Below are 7,854 nucleotides of genomic sequence, written 5' to 3' on the forward strand. Positions count from 1 at the left end.
TGCCGCGCCGGACAATACGGATGGCACAGAAACTCCGCTCCTCCTTGGTAGACCGTTCGAGGCAGACATGGTCCATTGAAAGCGAGAAGGGCCGTTGAGGAGGAGCCGAGAATCCGGGCGTGTAGTATATAGATTCTTGTGTCTCTCACCCCCGAGATGCCATGAGCGATTCTTGGGTTTGGGTAAATCAGAGTCCGTTGATGACTCTTCTGAGTGTGCTTGTGGGGAGCGGGGTATAGGTCCGTACCTTGTGGAGTTTGCCGTCCAACTTGAGCCCTTCGAGGTTACTGAACTCTGCCGCCGAGTTTTCTCACGGCGTGCTGATGACGAGGATATTAGAGCCTGGTTGAGGGCGGACAATGTACCTTCCCTGAATCAGTTGGTGGTTTTGACATGAACGAACCACGGCTTCGGAGAGTACGGGTATAGGTACTCTCACAAGATTTTACGGAGGGAGAAACCTGCGGTCAGGAGAACCACGATCTACATGTGATCTTTGGTCAGAGGCGGCAGACGAGGTCGACCCGGGCGGCGCCTTCGATCGTTGTTGGGAGTGCCTTGACGAGCACTCACGTTGGATTCCTTGTCTATGCTGGTGGTTTTAGCTAATATTCTAGCTGCCCTCCGGAACTTCTTCGCTGGCTTCCTTTAACAGCCAACTCCCATCCCAGCCCCTTGCAGGGTTGGGGAGGGGGCTTGTCAGCGCCGGACGTTTGAAGTGAGGGGGTAGATTCTTGGGAAAAAACCTCGTCTTGCGAGTCTATATCGGAGTGTTGCTCGAAGATGTCTAATTCCTGGGGTGGTCCCAGGTCCGTAAAAGTCGATGGGTCCTTGGGCGGGCCCGCCATAGCGGGCTGCCTGGCGTTAGGGATAGCGGGAGTGAAGGTTAACTTATACTCCGACGTTTTCGGCGCGCAGGCGAGCGCCGGCTGAAGTCCGATACGTCACGTCGGTGACGCTGCGCCATGCGCAAAACCGGTCCCCCTACACTCGGAAAGGCGCGGACGCGTGGTTTGCGCAGCGCATGCACCGAGCGTCCAACAAGCCGCCTGCCGCGAAATTCACGAAACAATCCCAGTAGTGCAGCAGCCGGCCTCCATGGAGCGCGCTGCGCGCCGCCGCCGCTACTAGAGCTCGGCCGTGGTAGTTGCCGGCTCCCTTCTTGAAGATGGCGTGGACATACCTAGCGCGAAGAAATATTATCATCGCGTTGCTGCTGCATCGCCTCCGCCGCAAGAGGAGGCGATCACTCTACATGAGAAAAATATTCGACCAACGTCCGTGGTATGAGGATTACCCTCACCTCGTGCAGGAGCTACGGCACAGTGATCCAGAATACCATTTCAAGTAATTCCGGTAAATGAAACGCAGATATATATAACGCGTACTCCTTCTCGGTTGTTTTGTAAGCAGCTTTTTGTGAGTATCCAAAGTGTGTTGTCATGCAGAGTTTCCGTTCATTTATTAAGTGCAGGATGACGAAGGCTTCATTTGACAAGCTATTGGGCCTCATCTAGGAGAGAATCCTGCGCTCATCTACGCATAGGAGGCCCATCTCTCCAGGAGAAGAACTTGCAGTCACACTGAGATTAAGTATTGCACGCATTTGTCCTGAAATCAGGAAGTGAGCCTGCGTGCATGCGTACCGTGTTTGCGCGAATATAACAGTGTTTTCATCACATCCTCAAAACGTAACTCGCGTGATTTTCAGAAGCAACGTAGCGTGTGCGTTTGTGTTCTTCCTTTCCTTCTGGACTTAAATGTGTCCACATCAACCGCAACGCTCATGAGCTGTGAGGAGAAGCCAGTCTTTCGCCAATCACGGCCATCGCTGGAAATCGCACGGGCCATAAAAGGAAAGGTTGCGAGAGCTGCAGGTGATAGGAAACCGAAGTTGCAGATGGGCGCGGGACGTATGATACACGATGCATCGACGGTGTGGGAGGCCGCCAGGTCGAGGAAAAGTGGTTATGCCAGACTGGATTGTCTTGCGCGCGAAGTGCCGCGCTTCAGCCAACGTCCTTTCCACATTGCGTAGTGCAGTCTCCTAGTTTCTTGGCTCTTAGATATAGGTGGTCTGAACAATACGTGGCCACGTCACGATCGCAATGTTCCTCTCGCTTTCTTGAGCCTCAAACTCCCCCTCTCTTTATATAAGAGTAAATGAAACTTTTAGATTGATGTGCATGTTCTAGACTGTTCGCTTATTTTCACGAAAAATTTTTGCCACCTTAAGAGATGAATATGTTGTTCTCCATTAATACTCTAGCTCCGTGCTACTCCCTATAGCATTGTAACTTTTGTTTTTAGTCCTGATTGTGAAACATGCTGCATGTGTTTTTCACCCTGTAACTGATGTTTGCAGCAATAAAGTTCATTACGATAAGTATTTTAACACTAATATGAAGCGCTTGTTCTGTCCACATACTTTTGTAGATTCCTGGCCGCAGGCGGATCGATACAAGACATCGCAATGAGCTACAGGATTCATGCATCTACAGTGGCAAATATCATAACGGGAACACTTCCAGCAATCTATGATTGCCTGAAGCCTGTTGTACTTAAGTGTCCAAGTGAGAGAGAGTGGGAAAATATAAGAGAGCAATATGGAGATGAGTGGAATGTCCCAAATGCGATAGGAGGTATTGACGGAAAACACTTCGCTATCAAATGCCCAGACAACAGTGGGTCAGACTTTTTCAACTATAAGGGGCACCACTCACTGCTAATGCTCGCTGTTGCAGATGCCAATTATCGCTTTATTATGGTTGACATTGGAGCTCAAGGCCGGCTTTCATATGGTGCGTTTTTCAGAGATAGCGATCTCAAGAAAGCCGTCGAAGAACCCGGCGCCTGCGTTCAGTAGTTGCTAGCTTGACAGTTTGTTTGGTTGGGGATGCAGCATTCCCTCTGCAAAATTATATGATGCGCCCCTACTCTGGCAGGAAGATAGAAGAAAGAAAAAAGGTATTTAACTATCGCCTCTCAAGAGCCCACAGGTGTGTTGAAAATGCTTTTGGCATTTTAGTTTCTAGATGGCGAGTGTTTTTGGGTACCGGAGAGGGCAAGCCAGAGCTTCTCAGCTCTATGCTAGAAGCAGCTGTGCTCCTTCATAATTTCCTCATGGCTGACAATGCATCCTGCCCCGACAATTCTGGGGACAGGCCAAGTGAGGAAACTGTGCAGGATGGAGAATGGAGGTGCACTGTTGCCCAAATTGGTGCCACTGCATCACCATCAAGCCACCGACCTAGCTCAGCTGCTATGGCAATGAGAGATGAAATTGCAGACTACTTCATGTCTCCTGAAGGCTCATTACCATGGCAGTTGAGCGTTGTCAGGTGGAGCTAGTACCGCTTTAATGCATACGTGAAATTGCTTTTCTGTCTTAATCGTGCTGTCTTTTCATGGCCTGACTGCAAGGAACTCACTGCGTGCACTCAATAACCAATGTTTTGAGTAGGGAGCCATGAGCAATAAGGTTTAAGGCCATGTTCAGTACTGTAAATATCACATGTCGAAAACAAAATAACAATGCACTAAACTGCAGCACAGAAAAACTTGAAGAAGAATTTATGGCGAACACTCAGGTTTCTTCTTTGTGTATTATTAAATTTCTTTTTCATCCTTTCCAGGTCACCATTGTTATCTTAGATGTACTACTGGGGACAAAAATTTGCGGGACGCGATTTCTAAGAAAAAAAATTTACTGCAGCTCCACCTCACTACCCAGTCACCTGACGTTGTCAAGACAGGAAGGAGCAATTAGACCTTTAATGCCTTGATACAATATCAGACGACTGGGTAGCAAATTTGAGCTACAATAACCTTTTCTCAAATATTTGAGTCCCGGAAACTTTCGTAACCAGTTGTATTTGAAATGTATGCAATTGTGTTTTCATTGAATGATATGCAGGTTTTTGAACCATTACTATGAGGCCACATTTTCAACATTTTAAGGTTTCTTTGAATTTAAGCATATCTTGCTTCTTAATTCTTGCTATCCACTGTATAACATTTTACATTGTAAAACTTTTGTTTGCTCATATGTTCGATAATTTCATGCACGTTCTGTTTACATAATACTCCATGTGTAGTCAGTTAGTTGTTTGAATGAATAAATAAACAAGACGAACTTTTCTTCGCGACCTCATTAGGCTGTATGGTCTTTGTAGTAAGCCTGAGCTTCTCTGAATGTTTTCTTTGGTCAGGATGCTAAACTGACTGCATTAAAAAAATTCAGCCTTGCATTTGCCTTCTTTCATTTATTTGCCAAGCTTTAGGTTCTTTCATGACCTTGCATTCATTTTTATCTCTTAGTCCTTCACTGAAACACTTTTTTCACCACGCAAAATGTATTCCTCTACATGAAAGTGGTACCTTATATCAAACTCCTTTTACACAAGGAACCAACGGCGACCGTTCTTAGACGTGCGAACCAAAAGTATGCTGTAGTGCAAGTTTCATTGGGGAGAAATTAATACAAATATTTTTTGAAGTTTCACCGTCATATAAACTGCACAGTACAGGTTGTTCAGAAACACGGTTGCTTAACACTCTAATTGCAAGTTGCGTATCAAGTGCTGTATCGTGTTATTCCTGCTGATACAGGTCATATAATTTGTCTGCCTTTGATTAAAATTATTCCAATCTGTAGTCTCAATGGAGGTCGCTTTGCGTGCTTTGGAATTTCTACATACTTTCATAATAGAAATAATACAAAAGTCGAGAACAGTACCTGCAGTCAGTCACCCATTAGTAAAGCGGTAGCCTTCTCTGAGATAACAAAGCGTTTATTTCAATGAAGGACTCTTTGCAATGTTGGTAAAAACTGTTCACAACTCTAGTAGGTGTTAAAAAAAGAAACTGAGAATAAGCCACTCAATCACAGTGGAACTTAGCAACATTGGGCTGTATTACAGTGTGCAAAAAAGTGAAATGATAGCATTGCACTTAACAATGCCCTGTTTTTCATCACAGTGATGCTCTCGAAAGAATGACACAAAATTAAATATTTCACTTCATGTACTGACTCTCAAAATTCTCAGTACAGGATAGCAAATCGAACTCATGCCTTAGTATAAAAATGAGACCAAAAATAGGAATACATATGACATGAAAAGAGAAAAAAAATGTGACAAAAACGAGATCAAGAATAGCAATACATATCACTAGGAAAGAAAAAAAGCAGTTATAAACTGAGATAAAAAATCACAATGCATACCACATCCAAAAAGAAAAACAATAGGTTAGACAAGAAAGACATGGACTAAAGAAAGAAAACACACAGAAGCACCAACCGGGGGTAAAAATGGAGGACTCTTTTGTAATGTTGGTAAAAACTCTTCACAACTCTAGTACGTGTTAAAAAAAAGAAACTCAGAATAAGCCACTCAATCACAATGGAACTTAGCAACATTGTGCTGTATAACGGTGTGCGAATCAGTGAAACAATACCATTGCACTGAACAATGCCCTGTTTTTCATCACAGTGATGCTCTAAAGATATGAGACAAAATTAAATATTTCACTTCATGTACTGACTCTCAAAATTCTGTGTACAGGATTACAAATTGAGCTCGCACCTTAGTATAAAAATGAGATCAAAAATATTACTACATATCACATGGAAAGAAAAAAATAAGTTATAAAATGAGATCAAATATAGCAATACATATCACATCCAAAAAAAAACAATAGGTTACACAGGAAAAACATGGACTAAAGAAAGAAAACACACACAAGCACCAACAGGAGGTCAAATCTTAGAGATTAAGCAAAATCCAAAGGCACATGCTTGACATTCGTCATTGGCAGCCAAGGAAATGAGGACACACGGATCTAAACATTGAAGAGAAAAAGAGCACGATGTACTGCTCAACCACGTTACTAGTACATCGGGCTCTTTTTCTCTTGAATGTTTTGATCCATCTGTGCAGTGCCGAATGTCAAGCACGTGCTCTTGGATTTTTGCTTGTGCTCCAAGATTTTACCTTTGGTTGGCACTTATGTGTTTGTTTTCATTCCTTAGTACATCTCTTTCCCTGCTGCTCCATTCCTCCCGGATCATGCATTCAAATAAAAGGAAGATTCAAAACTGCTCAATATCGAATCAAAACAAGAATCAATCTATCTCTTCTTCAGATTCCGAAATAAGCTGCATAATCTTTGCTTTGCACCTGGATGCCATCTTTCTTGTCATCCTGTCTAAACTGAGGCTGGCAGATAGGCTGAACGCCTCATTCTCAGCCATTTTTTTCAGCTGTCCCAGGAGCTCTTCCTCAAATGCATCAGATTTTTTTCCTTCTTTTTTGTTTCTTGGCTTCACGTTTGTCTCCTTCAGCGAGATGTCTTGGTGCGGCTGTGATGTACACTGGTGGTCGCAAAGGTGATGTTGGCAGTAATGGTGTCGATGCATCTCCATGCAATGGGAGATCCAAGAAACACTGTCATAGGTGATGACGATCTACTGCTCGGCATGGTCATGAGTATGTGTTCCAGAGTGTCGCCATCACTAGAAGAGGAAGCAGCGTTCAGGCTGAATGTAGTTCTGCAAAGTAAAAGTTTACATGGATTGAGAAATACCAGGCCTGCACTGGCAAGGTTGAAAAGTTTCGTTTTTGAACCAACATCACTCAGCCACGTTAGTGGCACTTGCTGCGTATGCTGGAAAGTGCCAGGGATAAATAATATTGTAGGGCACATGGACAAGCCTCTTTTGCATTTTTATCACTGATTAATATTCACTGAATTTTTTCTTTTTATACTGTTCTCTGCAAAGGAGACAACCAATGGGACAAAATGCCCAGGAATGTGCCTGACTAGCTTTAATCCCTCAAATATTGTTCAAGAAAAAAAAACAGCATGTGTTTCCAATTATAGTGAACACAGCATTTTTTATTAACACACAAAAAAAGTATTATTGAGGCACACTTGAAAAATGCAAAATGTCATCCAGATTCCGGCCGCCAAAAAAAAGGACTAGCAAGCTAGGTTCCCTGCACCGCATGACAGCCCTGTCGTGTGAGGTAGGAGTACACCGGATACAACGCAGGGAATAAAATACTGCTGTTTCGAGAAAAACAGCAAACACGCGATTAAAAAGATCAACATTTACGGTGGCCACAATACTAAACAGCAATAAAAGGTGTCGCAGAACTCTGACAATGCATCAAAGCTCACTTCCTCGGGCTTCCGCAATCCTTGTAGAAAGCCATGGATTCGGTGAATTCCCATGTTCTCCGGGACACAGCCGCTGCCGCTCCGTTGGCTACCTTCTATAGCTTTGAGCTCCCGCGTGTACCGCTTTCTTATTCGATTGCATAGTTTATGGCAATCTCCAACTGAAACAAAAAAGCAAGACAAAACCACACACATTGACATATGCGTACCGGATCCGGAGATGTGTGCACACGTGTATGCAGCATTGACGCACCTGTCGAGAGGCTTGCGTGCAAGCGGATTTGCTCCCAGGCGTTCTTCTTTCGCTCCACGTCGCGGTAATCCAAACGTTTCGTGTCATAGTCGCGGTAATCCATACGTTTCGTGTCATAGACACAAGGATGCTGCCGCACGGCGTCCAAAAATCTCTCTATCACGGAATCCGTGAGGTCCGCCATGGTCTCGCTGTAGGCGGCCATCTTGTGCTAGTAGGGAGAAGCAACAACGAGAGAGGCCGCGCAGTGCGGACTACCTCGGCGCGGCCGGGGCGAAATGCATCCGGCTGCATTTCGCGCCGGGCGCTGTCAGACCGCGCCGGACGCAGCCGAACACTGGCGGTCGGGCGCCGCTGGAGTATAGAGGGTCGCGTATTGCCAACGTGACGTCGCCGTGCCGCGCGTGCGCTACGTCGGA

At 44.9% G+C, this 7,854-nt stretch overlaps 1 pseudogene; it reads right to left on the bottom strand.

The window, feature by feature from the left end:
- Positions 1–6,339: 6,339 nt before the first annotated feature.
- LOC144120092 (uncharacterized) lies at positions 6,340–7,640 on the bottom strand (annotated as a pseudogene).
- Between the last annotated feature and the right edge of the window lie 214 nt (positions 7,641–7,854).

This window comes from Amblyomma americanum, chromosome 1 (genome assembly GCF_052857255.1).
Source record: "Amblyomma americanum isolate KBUSLIRL-KWMA chromosome 1, ASM5285725v1, whole genome shotgun sequence".
Taxonomy (NCBI): domain Eukaryota; kingdom Metazoa; phylum Arthropoda; class Arachnida; order Ixodida; family Ixodidae; genus Amblyomma; species Amblyomma americanum.